This window comes from Solanum lycopersicum, chromosome 9 (genome assembly GCF_036512215.1).
Source record: "Solanum lycopersicum chromosome 9, SLM_r2.1".
Classification (NCBI taxonomy): Eukaryota; Viridiplantae; Streptophyta; class Magnoliopsida; order Solanales; family Solanaceae; genus Solanum; species Solanum lycopersicum.
In genome coordinates, this window is record NC_090808.1 from 28,076,143 (window position 1) to 28,095,473 (window position 19,331).

Below are 19,331 nucleotides of genomic sequence, written 5' to 3' on the forward strand. Positions count from 1 at the left end.
AAACTTGATTTAACACTAAATACAAGAATCTCATAATTTTAGAATTTATAGAACACGCTACAGTAACATTAGGAATTTACAGTGACATTAAGGACTTCACAGTGTACTCAATACAATGAAGAGCATAGTGAAAGTCATGAGAACCTTTTTTCCCTTGAATTTTCCCTAACCCAAGTTATCATAAGACTTCCTAAAGTAAGGCAAGAAGGGACCGCCCATACACCCCCTTCAAGTCACACAAAAGGATGTTTAATATCACCAACCATAGGCTTACTTCCTATGGGAAATCAAATCCACACTCTTAGCTAAACAAGTATCAAACATACATTCATACGAACTGCATGTATGTTCCTTTATCCAATAGTACTTAAAGGTCACAGAGTAGCATCCCATATTACTACTCCCACATAGTACTCCTAATGGATTCCCTTGAATTTGAACCCTTTACAATGACAACCAAATTTACAGTAAACTAGACCAAACATTACACTGAACTAAAACGACTTCAACAATGGTGAACATCTAAGGTATCGCTAATGAGGAAGTGAACTCATTTTCGTAGGAGTTTTCTAACCGAGGCTATCCTAAGACTCTCCAAGGTATGACATAAAGAAAACGTCTAGACACCTCTTTCAATACACACCAAGGAGTTCCTTAAAACAACCCACCATGAGCTTACTCACCTCGGGAGAACAAGTCACCACTTAATCACAAGACAATTGAAGGACACCCAACAAAACACCAAAGACTTCCCTTTCGGAATGACTACTTAGTGCAATGAGCATATGGAGTCCCATACCACCACCTACCCTAAGTAGTACACTCTTTTAGAAGGTTTGACACCAAGTCTTCCCTTTAGGAAGGTCCTACTTAGTGCAATGGATAGATAGTGTCCCATACCACCACCTACCCTAAGTAGCACGTTCTTTTAGAAGAATTAGTTCATCAATTTACATAGGTATCACATTATTTTAGCAGACCTCGTGCTTTCATTACTTTTGTGGGAGTTATCTTAACCGACATAGACCATGATAGCTAGACATGGAATCTCGAAATTAACCCCTATTGGATGAAAGATCCTCATTTGCCTAGAATGAGGTCATTCTCTTAGCTTTTGCATGGCTTGCCCAGTAGCTACACCTATGTGGGCGCATAGTTAAGGGATAAAGAGATTGCTACTAAGTAACTCATTCTCCACTAACGAGGAGTACTCATCTCAAGAGGTAAATTGGAATACAACATCTCAACTTACTAAGTATAATCCACCTATCCTTCATATCCTCTCGGTGCTAGGCATAACTCCCCATAGATTCTCAACGTTATAAACTATGTTAAGAATAACTAGTGAACACCATATCTCAACTCACGAAGGGCATTCATCGTCCAACCTAACTTAGAAAGCTCATTAGGAATAGTGAGGTTTCTACCAAATGCTTCATCTCAACTCACGAAGAGTGTTCACCCTAAAATTCCCCTTCTTGACTTAACTTAGATTCGTTCATCCATTCAAGTGTGAGTGTGTGTACATTTGAGCATACCTTTCACATAAGCATCATATCATCTACATTTTATCATATATATTCTTAGACCTTCTTTAATAACATCACACACTTTACATAAATCAAATAATCATATAATTCCTTTATATATAATCTTAATATAGTTCTCATAACATGTTTCATAAAACAATTTACAAGAATTACTTCATTCAAGCATACGCTCTAGTCTACTTCACAAAATCACTTCATAGGGAACATTTAACAAGAATGGCATATTTATCATCTTAATTCACATAACAAGCCCTACTATCCTAATTCACAGTAAACTAGTAACTTATCATTCATACAATCCAAGTAAACACCGCTACCTAGAAGGTGGACCATACCGCTCAAGAACATTTTATAACTAAAGCTTAATCAATATAGCCAACTTACCCTTTAATCAAAGCTCCCATCACCTACATAATTTTATTCAATAATTTATCATAAATTAGCCCTTAGGGAAGTAGCTAAACATCAGTAACAATTAAGTAAACCAAAGTTCAAAAATTACCAATTCATGCTCATTTAACCCATTTCATAAGCCAACATTAGATGAAAAGCTTTAACATGATTTCACTGAAGTTTCAACCCTAAAATCATCAACTAACATTAGAAACATCATTTTAAGTCATTAGAAATGGTTTTATGCAAGACCGATATTTAGATTTGAAGATAGAAGAAACTAGGGTTGAGAACACTTTTGAAATCTTTTAGAAAGGGGCTCCTTGAATGGAAGAGAGTTCAAGGATGGATACCATACCTCACATTGAGTAAATACCAATTATTTTTTATGAATAAAAAACCATTAATATCCCTCATAGCACTTCTTGACTTCTAGCTTCCATGGAGATTTGAGAGAGAATTCTAAGGCAGAGGGGTTTTTGGTTTTAGGAAGTGGGGTCTAAAATGAAGTCTTAGGGTTTAGAACACTTTAATATATATAATAAACCGTAAACTAAATGTCCTAGGGTCAAAAAGACTTTGGGTGAATTTACCAAACACCCCAAGACATGGCAGATTTTTCACTGTTTTTGGGATAGTCTCCACCAACGGACCAACCAACGGATAATTTGTCAAAGGATGGATCGTTGGTGGGGTATCGTTGGTTGAGACTTAGATACATTTGGAGCCTGTGCAACTGAATTCTCGGTTCCAATCGATACCCATGGTCGATGGGCCATTGGTTGACCAAAGGACCATCCCTTGGGTCGTCGTTTGGCCACTGTTTTGGCAGCTTGTTGCCAAGAGACGCAGTCCTCTTCTAGGGCACCTCGTGGGTCCTAGGTGGGGTCGTACCTGGACTTTAAACCCCTAAACTAATTCTTCTAGGTATTAGGAACATCCCACATCAATTTTGATTAAAATGAACGCATAAAACTCACTCAAACACATGAAGACACACAAGAACTATCTAAGGCACACCTTCCGAATGTCATAGACGCTATTGGGCGTTTGACCTCCAAACTTAACCAAACTTTACACACTGCCTAAGAACACTAAATTAACTTATTTAACTTAAAATTAACTTACGAAATACTCAGGAGGCTCTAGTTCACCTTAGTTTGTTTTAGGGCTTTCCAAGTCTCATACCCCTACCTAGACAAAGCTAGATCCCTTAGGTTATCCTAGTCAGAGTTCAACCCTTTAATTCATTTTACCTTTTGTGAACATCTTGCTCTAACTGACATAGACCACATGAGCTAGTGTGAAATCCGGTGGCATAAAACCCTATACAGAAAGAAGGCGGACTACTTGCCAAGGTAGTACCAAAATATAAAACATAGCAACTACGTCCTTCCACTAGCTAGTATTCCTATGCGGGCAACATATTTCAAGAACTAAGAGATATAGTTGGGACCATCTTTATCCTCCATGCATTGTAGTCTCCAATCTCAATAGTAATTTAGTGCTCCTACCTTCCCTATGTGGGAAGGGACACTCCTCAATCTAGTTTACTCGAGATACTAAGCTAGAGTCGCTTTTAGAAATGTCTTTAAGACTTTATTTATCAATCATAGCTTAGATTAGGTCATAAGGTCTACCCATTGTATAATCATCGTCATCAATATCTCAATAAGAATTGTATGAGTATAAGTCTTTTCATTATAATTCATATAAGTGAGGTTAGCATATTAGCATTTCGTATCATAATAATGAACTTTGATAGTCATCACCATCCATATAACACATACACCTTAATCAACCTCACAACATAGTCAAGAAATTTCAATTAAAAATCATACCATCCTATAAATCCTAATACAAGGCATATTCTAATATAACATCATGACTTAATCACAGTTAGAAGTAAAGATAGAGATCATAAGACTTACCAAGTCGTCTTCATAGTTCATCATTTAGGTCTTACCATAAACCCTCAATTCAATAGAATTTAGATGTACTACATCATAATTCAATAATCAACATGATAAAAAGGCTAGAATAGTCACTACACCTTAATTCAATACTAAATGAAAACTTAAGACAAGATATTGAGGTCAATCCTCATAACCAAGATCACTTCTCAATAACTAGTATGAAAGGCTAAAAATCATCCTAATTTTTTCATGATTAGTGTAACAACATCATTTGATAGTGATTTAACCAACAATCAAGTTAATTGAATCAATCCCAACCTAATCCACATCAACATCAAACCTAGGGTTAAGGGTTAAGGATAATGTTCTTCTATTTAGATAAAACCATCACAAATTATCATAATCAAGTTAAAATACATGTTAGTATATTCATTATATCCTAAAGAAACCATAAAAATCTCAGTTCATAACATCAAATTCATAATTGAATGAAATCCACTTGAAAACCCAACTTTTAAAAATACTTTCAAGGAGCCCTTTGAGGAAAGAAGTCTCAAAACTGAATTAGATCACATACCTCAACGTTTGATGAAGATTGAATAGTGAAATCGTCCCTTTTAATCCCCCAAAACCTCCCCCTAGCTTGTCTTTGATGGTATCTCCCAAATAGAGAGAGAAAGAAGAGAGAAGGAAGAGAGATTATTTTGTGAGGTGTGTTTAGACTAATGAAGGTTGGGGTCTTTATATGAGGGGTTAATTACCCTAATTAGACTCCCTTAAACCCCTAATCAACCACCTAAACCCTTAAATAATTAAATTAACTAACTTAAAGACATGCAGGAAAACCTGACCCCCATAGACGGAACCCCGTCGATGAGCCGTCTGTGAGTTGACGACTTGTCCCCCTCCATCCTACACACTCATCGTTTTGGTCAGAGACTTGTCTAGGCAAGGGCTTTCCCATTTTTTCAAAATCTGGCACAACAGCTGTCATCGATGCCCCGTCGATCCACCTACGAGCCGTCGTTTGCCTTCCGTTGCACACTGCCCAGGTAGTGTTGCCTTCTATGTGCTAGGGTCCTCCTCAAGGGCCTTTGTTTGTCCTTGGGGAGTTGTACCTGGATGTTTCGACTATGAATCTCCTAAACCACATGTTATACATATTTCACCTAATTTCATGAATTTTCGACTCCTAAAACCTAGTCTAAGGCACGCTAGTACCTCCTATAACTAGTTTTTGAACGTCATGGACGTTCTTGGACGTTTTGGTTCCTAAACTTCCTAAATGAGCTATATTCATTAAAATAGGTCTTAAAAAGTGTTTAGAACCCATGGCACCTATTTTAGATTTTAAGACTCATCTTGGATTTTCAAAATGTTACACTTGACAAAAAAATGTTGTTGGAATTTTGGATGATGTTGTCTATCGATCCTTTTGTTAGAGAAACTATCATCACCAGTCTTATCCCTTTGGCCTCAATAGATTTTTCTTTTAGTTTCTCCTCCTCAATTTGTTGTGCATGTACCATGAGATAAGAGATGCCCATATCATGAATGAGCATTGTGGTTCAGCACTCCTTGACTACTATATCAAACACACTTGATACAAACTTACTTAACCACCATATCAAACACACTTGATACAAACTTACTTATTCTAGCCCTTGAATCTGTATCCACTGATAGAGTATACTTAGACAATTGACTGAACTTTATAACATATTACCACACTTATACCCCCCTTGATGTAGGTTAATGAACACTAGAATCTTAGCTTACCTCATCTCAAGAGGATAGAATCTATCAAGAAACGCAACCTTAAGCTTCTCCCAACAAAGAGGACCTGCATCTTCGACTCTCTTCTTTCCATTGGCTATACCACACTTGAGCCATATATTTCAATTGGTAAGCGGCCAACTCTGCCTTTTCCACTGGCGTAACTCTCCTGATCTTCAAAATCATATGAACCTTATCGATAAACTCTTGAGGATCTTCCTTAACTTCAAAACAATGAAACTCCACAGGGTTCATCCTTGTGAAGTCCCTCGCTCTTGAAGCCGCCGAATTCACATTTGAGATTTCGGCTACCATAACCTCCCTATTATCTTGGTCCCTAACCGCTTGATCTAACACTTGAAAAGTATCCCAAAACTCCACATTGGAAACAAGCTCGGCCAAAGGATCAACTGAAACTTAACAATCTTGGGAAGGATCTTTGTTGTCCGCTTTTCCTTTACATTCTTTTAAGCATAAGATCTTTGGGTAGCCATATCCTGAATAAAATTGGATAAGGATTAGGACAGAGACCTTATAGAGTTAAATTATATCGCAGGACTTAAGATTTATGAAAGAAGTGGAGATTCTTATCTATTTTGTAGCCTCTCATTCATAAATATGGTGTATTTTACCTCATGAACAAGACTCTATTATACGTGGCTTATGAGACATCCTAGGGCACCCCCTAGATATAACAAGGTGTATACACCGAAGGATTCCATACAAGCCACTTAGTCCTCATAACATAAGAAATAAAACAATAGTCCAAGTCCAAAACATTTTATAGAGTGAAAAGCAAAAGTCTCGATTCTTGAATCAATATAGCCATCTAATACAATAGGTTATATTGGGCCTAACCCATACATCATGTACAAAAAGGAAATACAAGAAACAAACTAAAAAAATAACTCCATCCTCAAAGCATGAGGACTCACAAGAGGTCAAGAAAATTACGAACTCAATAACCATGTCTATGAAACCCTACATTGGGGATAATGTTGGAAAGATTGTGTGTTTAGTACAAAACAATGTACCAAGTATGACAGTCATGTGTAAAAACATTTAAAACATATTAAAAGTGACATTTTATGTCATGACGTGAAATTTAACAAAGCAAAAACACCATAAAAGATAATTATAAAATATAAATCATAACATCATCTTCAATGCAAGCTACATCATCATTAAAATCTCTTAACACTACGAGGTACTTCATTAAGCATGTCTTAGTTCATTATCAATCTTATTGTGTGAAATAGCCTTAACCGACATTGAGACTATGTGAGTTATAACCTAGAATCTGGTGTCTACCCCACACCGAAAAGAGGTGTTCTACTTGCCTAAGATAGAAATATGAACTTCTAGCTAAACTAGATTCACTAGCTAATTAACCTATATGGGCGCATAGTTATGGGATGAAGAGATTTCTACTAGGAATCCCGACTCTACTACGTGGGAGCTCCTATATCATGAGATTACACTGGAAGCTTGGACTCTACTACGTGAGATTTTATATCTCATGTTTAATATCCACTCGGTACTAAGCATAAATTTCCAAAGAATAGTCAGTTCTTACTTGACTTCATTACTCATGAAAAGGTGCCCTTGGACTACCAATTCAAGCTAATTTCACTAAGATAGCTCCTTGTATTTGATTTAATTAGGTGAGAAAGTCTTTCCACCTAAAAATTCTATCTATGTGAGAAAACCTTTAACATCATGTTAGTTATATTTATGACAATGTCCTTTAAAAAAAAGGAACAACATTATCATTGAAATACTTCACTCTCAAAGCATTCTTAAAATAATTGCATAGATTTCATAAGAAGATGCATAAGTCCATAATTTACTTCCTTGAGGTCAAAACTCACTTTCAATCTTCAATACTTAGAAAACATATGTTAGATATGTATTTCTTCATAAATTCATGTAAAACTAGTAATACAAGCTTATTTCATAAAACTCTTCTTTAAGATCCAAATCCTCCAACTTAGGGTTCATAACATAACAGATAGGGATCACATGGGTTCATAGGGGAATTCATCATAAAATCATTGTGATTCATCAATTCATTCATACAATATCATGATTAAAGCATTTAAATCAACAATGATAAGAACTCATGCTAATTAAAGAAAACTCTAGCTAATTATGGTATTCTACCTTTTGAAATAGAGGAATTTGAGAAATGCATGGATGGAAAGTCCATGGACGAAAATCATCATACCTTGACTCCAAATTCTAGCCTTCAATGGTAGAATTTGGCTCTTAGATTGAAATCCTAGATAAATCATTCTTCTGCTTCAAGTTTTTGGAAAGAGAATATTTTAGATGTGTTGAATTTATTTTTGGTATTTGGAAGAATGAATTAAATGGGGTGAATTTGGGGGTAAAAGGCTTATATAGGTGTCCTAAACATAGACAAAAGTACATAGCATAGGGACTAATTAATTAGGAAAAGACCCAAATATCCTTGAAACTACCCACGACACCACCGACGGACCGTGGATGGATTAACTATCCCTCCTTCACACTTGTGGTCCATGGTCAGAACCTTTTTCCTGGACTTACGGCTGTTCGATCATGGTGTGTGATCCCACCTACCGTCCGTAGGCCACACCGTGGTCCATGGCTTGGATAAATTTCTAGTGGCCCTCTGCACAGACCCATTTACGGCTCGTGGTTCGACCCACAGCCCATGGTTGGGTCCACGTGGATGGCACCTGTAAGTCATAAAAAGATGTTATTTTTATCTATTGCGAATATGGGGTGTTATAGACTTTTTCCAATGTCTTGTTATTTATGATGAGTTGTGACTTTTCCAAAGATATTCGACCTTTTCTATAAGTTTTGACTTTTCCAAAGAGAGCTGACATTTTCAATAAGTTGTGACTTTTCTAATGTGTTGTGATTTCTCGAAAAAGTCATGATCTTTCATGTAAGACACAAAAATATTTGTTTATACTACCCTTTGTTGACTATAAATAGAGGGACCTCCTCTCCTTTTCCAACCATGGTTTTTCTAATCTTGTACACTTCTTCTTCTACTTGCATTTACATTTTGTGTAATTTATTGTCATTTGAGTGAGTTCAAATTTTAGTGGAATGTGAGGTATCACTTTTCTGATGAAGTAAAGTCGTTCTATCCTAAGAGGGTATATTTCATAATCTCGAGTACTTGAGGAAAATAATATAATTTTGATGATATAATAATTATTGTTTGCATAACTATTGTAATCCAATATATGAAGTTAACAAGATGTAGTCTAAAATTCATTTGTTTTTTTTAATAATTTTGCATGTGATGTAGATATGTGCTTCAGAATATCGTTTTCCAAAATTTAGAGAATTATCACGAAATGTTTTTGATGCTTAAGATAAAAGAATGACTTTATTTATCTATGTTACTTATATGATTTAGACTACCAGGAAGTTTGCTTCAAAGTAGTCATTACTATATAAACATTGTCCTTTTACTTATCTACTATTTCTTAATATTTCAGTATTTTAAACGAAGAAAAGTTCATATGACTTGTAATAACACCAAATGAAATTTGTATTAGTTTAATTTTTATTATTTATTTAATAGCTAAGTTTATGAGAAAAATATTTTCATTAAAGTAAATATATATTTATATTTGGGTAGGTATTTGTATTTAATTAATCTATTATATATGTTATAAATGTATTATCAAGTTAATGAGATCTTCTAACTTGAAAATAAATTATTTTTAAATGTTTCGAGTTCTTTTAAAAAAAAACTCACAACAAATGTGGAAATATGTGAATATATAAAATGTATTTTTTTCTCTTCACATGTTCATATGACATCTAAACAATTAAACGTTGAATACACATGCAAAGCACATCTGCTAAGATCACAAAAAAAATACATAACAAATATTGTCCATAAGTTAATATTAGTGAGATAATGTCACGGCCCAAAACGAGTCATGAGTGGCACCCACACTTAACCTACTAGGTGAGCGAACCAACAAATTTAAACCCCTACATTTACCAATAGTTCAACTATGAATAACCAAAAATAATGCGGAAGATCCAAAACTTATTAATGTAACCAATTAAATAAGCTTCTAAAGTTTAACACTTATTATCCCCAAAACCTGGAAGTCATCACATCAAGGAAATCTATCCTCAAATTACCAAGTCTAAGAGTGTTTAACAAACCAAAATAAGCAAAAAGATGGTTCATGTCCGAAATTCAAAGACATCAAGCGTAAATGAGAGAATCCAGCACGAGCTAGAATTAATAGCTCACCCTGAACTCTCATGTGCTGGAGACAGGCTAGAGCTGAGGGCGAGTCGAAGTCGATGGTACACTTGCTGCACTCCACAAAAGAACAGAGAAGAAAATACAAGTAGGGGTCAGTACAAGGATCACGTACTGAGTAGGTATCATCAGTCAACTCAAAATAGAAATCAATATATATTAAACAATAGTATAAAATCAACTACAATACTTAACAGGTGGCAACCAACAAACACATGAACCATTGACAACAACACCATAATAGGTACACCATCAATCACAACATCAAACACACCTATGAGGACTCAGGCCTCCACACCATACTCATTTGGAAAATAGGTTCTTTGAGATTAAGTATATTAAGTTACTTCAAGATTTCTTGCCTTTAATGTTTTTGTGTCGAAACGTGACACTCCGATCCCATAACACTGTGTCGGAACGTGACACTCCGATCGAATAATACCGTGTCGGAACGTGACACTCCGATCCAATTATCTTATTATTTTATTTAATCAAGCCTTCTTTATTCAAGGCGTCAGTTTACTAGAGAGGATTCAAGATTAGAAATTCAACAATCTCATAATTTTAGGTCAACCACAAACCACACAATCAAGACATACAACCACACAATCAAGTACGTAGGAGACTTTACAATATCACTTAACACATATCAATATCTCTTGAGAGTTTATCTATCAAATAGAAATAAACCATAACCTACCTCTACCGAAGAACCGAAATCAAGCAAGCTACCTCTCCAATGCCTTTGCTTTACTCAATGCCTATGAACCTTTTCAATCTATCAAATATATATACATATTTGTAAGTTTAGGAGTCTACACACATCATATTACACTATGTCTAGCCTAGACCAAAAATTCACCTACCTTTTTATATATATTTCCTAAAATTCAAACCTAATAGTAAGTCTTAATTCCTCCACTTAGCACAATTTTAATAATAATCATATAATATAATACACTAAATATTCAATTACCTATCTCAATATATCAAACTTTAATTTCTTATATCATAACAAAGTTTTATAATATTAAAATTAGGCCACTGGTTACGAAACCAGTGGCAGAATAGCAACACCTTGAAGCCATTTCCTAATTTCCCACCGACGTTACCAATTGAAGCCACTGGTCACGAGACCAGTGGCACACATGCATTACTCCTCTTTTTCTCAAGCGGCACCTACATTTGCAGGTATGTCCTTAATTCATTTTCTATCAAATAATATAATATAAATATATATATTAACATTCCTCACTTTCTTTCCAATTTCATATACATATTCCTAGTATAAAATTTTAGCGAATGATTTACCTGAAAGTCGCTTGCGTTCTTCTCTCGTTCACGCTGCTCTCTTTCGTTCTCCTCTTCTGCTATTTTTATTTTTCTTCTACAGATTCTTTTTACCCTAATTATCATATAATCAATTATAAAAAGTGATAAAAGTAATCCACCATTTATTTCACTATTATCTTCTTTAACCACAAACTAAATAAATTATTAAATTACCCCACTAATTTCATAATTATAATTATGAATAGTCCAAAACACCGATTTAAAATTTAGCGGAAAGTATTTATCAAAAATAATTCTACTGCTCAAATTGACTAAATGGATTGTTACAATAGATACCAATTTACCCATCGTTCGTCCTCGAACGATCATAGGAAGAAAAGGGGAGGGCGAGAAAGAGTTCCTGAATCTGTAAAAAGATGTGGATATCTTTCTTTCATATCGACCTCACTCTCCCAAGTGGACTCTTCAACTGGCCAATTCTTCCACTGAACCTTGATAGATGCAATCTCCTTTGATCTCAACTTGTGGACCTCTCTATCTAGAATAGCAACATGATCCTCCTCATAAGACTAATTCTCATCAAGAAGAACTGAACCCCAACGAATAATGTAGTTTCCATCACCATGGTATTTTTTCAGCATAGACACATGAAATACCGGGTGCACTCCTTAGTGTCCTGGAGGCAATGCCAATTCATAAGCCACCTCCCCCACGCGCTTCACAACTTCAAATGGAAAAATATACCTCGGACTAAGCTTACCTCGCTTACCAAACTGCATAACCCCTTTCATGGGTGAAACCTTTAGCAAGACTTGTTCACCCTCCATAAAATCCAAGTCCCTAACCTTTCGATTTGCATATTATTTCTGTCTGCTCTAAGCTGCTAGAAGCTTCTCCTTAATGAATTTTACTTTATCTAACGATTCCCTCAAAAGATCGGTACCCCAAGGTCTCACCTCAAATGCATCAAACCAACCAATGGGAGACCTACATCTCCTCCCATACAAAGCCTTAAATGGGGCCATATCAATACTTGAGTGATAGCTATTATTGTATGAAAACTCTGCTAAGGGTAATAATTTATCCCAATGACCACCAAAATCTATCGTACACGCACGAAGAATATCCTCCAACACTTGAATTGTTCGCTCAGACTGCCCATCGGTCTGAGGGTGAAATGCAGTTCTAAAATCCAATCTAGTACCTAATTCAACATGTAAGGTCTTCCAAAACTTAGAAGTAAATTGCGTACCTCTATCTGATATGATGGAAAGTGGAACTCCATGTAATCGAATAATTTCTGAAATATAGAGTTTGGCTAACTTCTCTGCATTATAAGTCATCTTGATCGGAATGAAGTGAGCAGACTTAGTTAACCTGTCAACAATTACCCAAATAGAATCAAACTTACCCAATGTCTTTGGAAGACCAACTACGAAATCCATTAAAATTCTTTCCTACTTCCATTCAGGAATGGGCATTCACTGAAGTGTCCCTCCAGGCCTTTGGTGTTCATACTTTACCTGCTGATAATTTGGGCATTGGGAAACAAAATCAACAATGTCACGCTTCATTCTACTCCACCAAAAATGTTGCTTTAGATCACGATACATCTTGGTTGCACTAGGATGTATAGAATACCTTCAACTATGAGCCTCTCTAAGAATAGTGTGAATCAAATCATCCACACGGGGCACACATACCCTTCCTTTAATCCTCAAGACGCCTTCTTCATCAATTACTGCCTCTTTAGCCTCTCCTCGCAATGCCATATCTCGGATTCGGCTCAGCTTTTCATCAGCAAACTAATTTCCCTTAATCTTTTCAACAATGGAAGATCTTGCCTCCACAGAGGCCAAAAATCCTCCTTTCTCTAGTACTTCCAGCCTCATAAAGTCATTAGCCAGAGTCTGAACCTCTCTAGCCAATGGGCGTCTAGAAACCTTTAAGTGGGCTAAACTACCCATGCTCCCTGCTTTTCTACTTAAGGCATCTGCCACAACATTAGCTTTTCCAGGGTGATATAAAATAGTAATATCATAATCTTTCAATAATTCCATCCACCTTCTCTGCCTCAAATTTAAATCCTTCTGAGTAAATACATATTGTAGACTATGATGATCTGTGTAAACTTCACACTTGACCCCATATAGGTAATGCCTCCACTGCTTTAATGCAAATACAACTGCAGCCAACTCTAAATCATGGGTCGGATAGTTACGTTCATGCATTTTCAATTGGCTAGAAGCATAAGCAATTACATTCCTCTCCTGCATTAGCACTGCACCTAAACAAGAATAAGATGCATCACAATTAACAACAAAATTCTAACCTTCCACTGGCAAGGTAAGAATTGGCGCAGTAGTCAACAAGGACTTAAGTTTTTGGAAGATTTCTTCACATTCATCCGACCATACAAATGAAACATTCTGCTTAGTCAAATTTGTCAGCTGCGAAGAAATAGAAGGAAATCCCTTGACGAATCGACGGTAGTAGCTAGCTAAACCAACAAAGCTCCTTACCTCTGAAACATTAGTAGGTCTTTGCCAACTTTTCACTGCTTCAATCTTAGAAGGATCCACCATCACACCATCCTTAGAAACCACGTGCCCCAAGAAGGACACTGAATCTAGCCAAAACTTACACTTGGAGATTTTGGCATAAAGTCTTTTCTCCCTCAATAACTCCAATACAATTCTTAAATGCTCCTCATGTTCTCCTTCTCTTTGAGTATATCAGTATATCATCAATAAATACAATAACAAAGAGATCCAGATATGGCATAAAAATCCCGTTCATCAGGCTCATGAAAGCAGCAAGGGCATTCGTAAGCCCAAAAGACATCACTAAGAATTCATAATGCCCACACCTGGTTCGAAAGGCAGTCTTTGGCACATATGTTACCCGTATTTTCAATTGATGATAAGTGGATCTCAAATCAATTTTAGAGAAGACACAAGCACCTTGTAATTGATCGAACAAATCATGAATGTGAGGAATGGGATACTTGTTCTTAATAGTTACCTTATTCAACTGCCTTTAGTTTATGCACATTCGAAAACTTTCATCTTTCTTCTTCACAAATTAAATTGGATCACCCCAAGGGGATGCACTCGGTCTAATAAAACCTTTACCTAACAACTCCTGAAGTTGGGCCTCTAACTCCCTTAACTCAGCTGGAGCCATTCTTTAAGGGGGAATGAAAATGGGGCGAGTACCTGGCTCCAGATCAATACAAAAATCAATATCCCTATCCGGTGGCATACCAGGAAGGTCTGCAGGAAACACATCCAGAAACTCACGGACTATCGAAACAGACTCAACCGAAGGTACTTTGGAAGTATCATCCCTGAGATGTGCCAAGAAAGCTAAAAAACCCTTACTAACCATCCTCTTAGCATGAAGAAAAGAGATAATACGAACTGGAGTGGAAATATAGTCACCCTCCCACACTAGCGGATCTATCCCAGGCTTGGCACCCACACTTAACCTACTAGGTGAGCGAATCAACAAATTTAAACCCCAACATTTACCAATAGTTCAACTATGAATAACCAAAAATAATGCGAAAGATCCAAAACTTATTAATGTAACCAATTAAATAAGCTTCTCAAGTTTAACACTTATTATCCCCAAAACCTGGAAGTCATCACATTAAGGAAATCTATCCTCAAATTACCAAGTCTAAGAGTGTTTAACAAATCAAAATAAGCAAAAAGATGGTCCATGTCCGAAATTCAAAGACATCAAGACGTGAATGAGAGAATCCACCACGAGCTAGAATTAATAGCTCACCCTGAACTCTCATGTGCTGGAGACTGGCTAGAGCTGAGGGTGAGTCGAAGTCAATGGTACACTTGTTGCACTTCACAAAAGAACAAAGAAGAAAATACAAGTAGGGGTCAGTACAAGGAACACGTACTGAGTAGGTATCATCGGTCAACTCAAAATAGAAATCAATATATATTAAACAATAGTATAAAATCAACTACAATACTTAACAGGTGGCAACCAACAAACACATGAACCATTGACAACAACACCATAATAGGTACACCATCAATCACAACATCAAGCACACCTATGAGGACTCATGCCTCCACATCATACTCAATTGGAAAATAGGTTCTTTGAGATTAAGTATATTAAGTTACTTCAAGATTTCTTGCCTTTAATGTTATTGTGTCAGAACATGACACTCCGATCCCATAATACCGTGTCGGAACGTGACACTCCGATCCAATAATACCGTGTCGGAACGTGACACTCCGATCCAATTATCTCATTTTTTTATTTCATCAAGCCTTCTTTATTCAAGGCGTGATTTTACTAGAGAGGATTAAAGATTAGAAATTCAACAATCTCATAATTTTAGGCCAACCACAAACCACACAATCAAGACATACAACCACACAATCAAGTACGTAGGAGACTTTACAATATCACTTAACACATATCAATCTCTATTGAGAGTTTATCTATCAAATATAAATAAACCATAACCTACCTCCACCGAAGAACCGAAATCAATCAAGCTACCTCTCCAATGCCTTTGCTTTCCTCAATGCCTATGAACCTTTTCAATCTATCAAATATATATACATATTTGTAAGTTAACGAGTCCACAGACATCATATTACTCTATGTCTATCCTAGACCAAAAATTCACCTAACTTTATATATATATTTCCTAAAATTCAAACCTAATAGTAAGTCTTCATTCCTCCACTTAGCACAATTTTAATAATAATTATATAATATAATACACTAAATATTTAATTACCTATCTCAATATATCAAACTTTAATTTTTTATATCATAACAAAGTTTTATAATATTAAAATTAGGCCACTGGTTAAGAAACCAGTGGCAGAATAGCAACACCTTGAAGCCATTTCCTAATTTCCCACCGACGTTACCAATTGAAGCCACTCACGAGACCAGTGGCACACATGCATTACTACTCTTTTTCTCAAGCAGCACCTCCATTTGCAGGTATGTCCTTAATTCATTTTCTATCAAATAATATAATATAAATATATATATATATATTAACATTCCTCACTTTCTTTCCAATTTCATATACATATTCCTAGTATAAAATTTTAGCGAATGATTTACCTGAAAGTCGCTTGTTCTTCTTTCATTCATGCTGCTCTCTTTCGTTCTCCTCTTCCGCTCTTTTTATTTTTCTTCTACAGATTCTTTTTACCCTAATTATCATATAATCAATTATAAAAAGTGATAAAAGTAATTCACTATTTATTTCACTATTATCTTCTTTAACCACCAACTAAATAAATTATTAAAATTACCCACTAATTTCATAATTATAATTATGAATAGTCCAAAACACCCATTAAAAATTTAGCGGAAAGTATTTATCAAAAATAATTTTACTGCTCAAACCGACTAAATGGATTGTTACAGATAAAACTAATTACATGATTAAACCTAATTAAACTGAAATTAATGTATACATATTCGCATTTAACTAACTAACTAATATATATATATATATATATATATATATATACTGAAATTTGTAATCACGTGCAACGCACATGTTACAAAACTAGTGTGTATATATGTGAAATAAACTTTAATGATACCATATAGTATAGTATATGATTGTATCATGCTGGTGCCTTTGAAGGATAGAAGTACATATCAAATGGACTAAAGCAAATCAAGTGATATCATGTTAGTATATAAATATATTGGGATAATATCATGGAAGTCTCGTCATAATATTGAAGCATACATCAATTATACCATGAAAGTTTATAGATATATTCTGATAGTATCATTAAAAAAAATGAAATAAAAAAAATAAAAACAAAGCATAGAGTGATCTAAAACATGAAATTAAATTGTGGTGAAAAAATAAATAAATAAATATTATAATTTAGGGAAGAATGGATGAAAAAGAAATAAAAATAATTAAAAAAATATAAAAAAAAGAAAAGGAAAAGGAGAGGAACATAAAATGAAGAAAGAAAACAGAAGAGAAAATAAATACTCTCTCCGTTTCACAAAGAATGACTTGGTATGACTTAGCACAGAGTTTAAGAATATAAAAAAGACTTTTGAATCTTGTGGTCCTAAATTAAAGTTAAGTCAAATGTACAAAATTGTTCTTTGATCTTGTGGCCTTAAACATGTCATGTGAAAAACTGAAATTAAAATATTATCAAAAAAAGAAAGAGGTCATTTTTTTAAAAAACTAAAAATGAAAGGCGATCATTCTTTTTAAAACAAAGGGAGTAAGAATAAAAAAAAGTAACCACTAAAAGAGAAAATCGGGGCAAAAGGAGAAAAATAAAATTAGGGTTAACAAATAAAAAATATATAAATAAAAAGGAAAACTTAAAAGAAAAATGAGTAATGAGTATATAAGATAAAATTTGAGTATCAATTATATTATGGTGTAAAAAATTAATTAATTTCAAAAAAATAAACAAAATGCATCCACAAAAAAACCATAAAAAAGTAGAGAAATATTAAATGAAAGAAGAAATAAATAAGAAAAAAAGGAAGTATATGACAAAAATATTGAGTACAAATCAATTTTTTATAAATAAAATAATTTGAAAAAAATTAAATGAACAAAAAGACATAAGTTAACTTCGTTATGAACAAACAAACATAAGCTAAATGAACAAACAAACATAAGTTAAATAACTAAAGCTACAAGAAAAATAGATATATTATGTAATTGTAAAGGGTATGTGTGTATAACTAGTTTGGTTTTATGGGACATAAACTTGGTTTTCCCAATTCTTTTTTTTTTTCTGAACAAGGAAATTATTAACATGTCAAAAGATGTCTACAGAGACTTATGGCTCTGCCACTGAACTAGCAGGAACAACGATATTTACATCCATCACAGGAGCACTATAAGGAGTAGTTGCACTTCCATGTATATACATAGATGAAAAGTGGGCTGGAGGAGCTGAATGTGTGTTCACTCTTCTAAGGTACTCTTCTCCTTGCTTGTCTGCACACAAAACAACCAAAGTTGATGGAGGAGGCTCAAAAACGTAGTAATAAAAATAGTAGGGGTGCTTCTTGTGCTGCTAAATGCTAAATTAAAACTGCTAAGCTATCTGCTAGTTTGTTCTGCTCTCTATAGACATGGCGTACGGTAGGACCACCCAGCGTCCGAAGGAGGCACCTGCAGTCAAGCAAAAGAGGTGAAATGTTGTAAAATCAGTGTACAATAGATCTACTAGCAGCTGAGCATCCACGTTTATTTCTAGAGGCAAAAGATGACGATCCAATGCTAATTGTAAACCCTTGAGTAAAGCATGTAATTCGGTGCTTAAGGCATCCGCAGTGGCCACAAGGCCTGAAAATCCCAAGATCCAATCATCATGATTTCTAAACACCCCTCCTATACCACCAAGAGCACAAGAAGCAGTTTTAAAAGCACCACCAGTATTTAACATAAAATGGTTACTGCTTGAGGATTCCATTTAACTTAGAAAAGAAATTCTACAGTCGAGTGCTGTGTTTTGCCAGCCAAAAATCAATACTCAATGGCAAGGTGAGAGGCAAGGGCGGGAGAAGGCATGAAATGCTTGCCCTCAAATATATATTTATTTAGTTGGGTCCAAATATACCATAGGCAGAAGGCCAGAAAAATCGATCTAGGTGTCATTCCAATATAACTCCTGCCATGTGAGGAAAGGAAAGGTTCCAGCCAATAATAAGGATATCTTTGAGGGTCAACTAAGGACAAAATTTGAGGCAGAATGCTACTTCCAGAAAGAAGCAACCTTAGAGCATGTAAGAAAAAGGTGGGTTATAGATTCCACATCACCCAAATTACAAAGCTGACAGACTGGCGAGGGGATGCAAGAGATGTTGTGAAGGTAGCAAGAGGTTGGCAGTTGCCAGGTGTAATAACCAGAGAAGATGCATGATTTTAGGAGGTAATGACAACTTCCTAATCCAAGCATAAGCAAGAGTAGGGCTGAGAGGTATGAGTCAACTGAGCGAGAGTGTTATAGCAAGAACGCACAGTGAACTTGCCAGAAGGTGTGAAGCCCCAAGAGAATCGATCAGAGACAGTAGTATATTGCGGGAAGTAGACCGACTCAAGTAGCC

The 19,331-nt window shown here is 35.3% G+C and overlaps 1 long non-coding RNA gene across 1 annotated transcript; it reads right to left on the reverse strand.

Moving 5' to 3' along the window:
* Positions 1–9,842: 9,842 nt before the first annotated feature.
* LOC138338120 (uncharacterized) lies at positions 9,843–16,441 on the reverse strand. The gene is made up of 3 exons (XR_011211468.1): positions 16,341–16,441; positions 15,727–15,804; positions 9,843–9,979 (listed from the first exon to the last, which is right to left on the reverse strand). It is a non-coding gene; the product is annotated as an uncharacterized lncRNA (long non-coding RNA).
* Between the last annotated feature and the right edge of the window lie 2,890 nt (positions 16,442–19,331).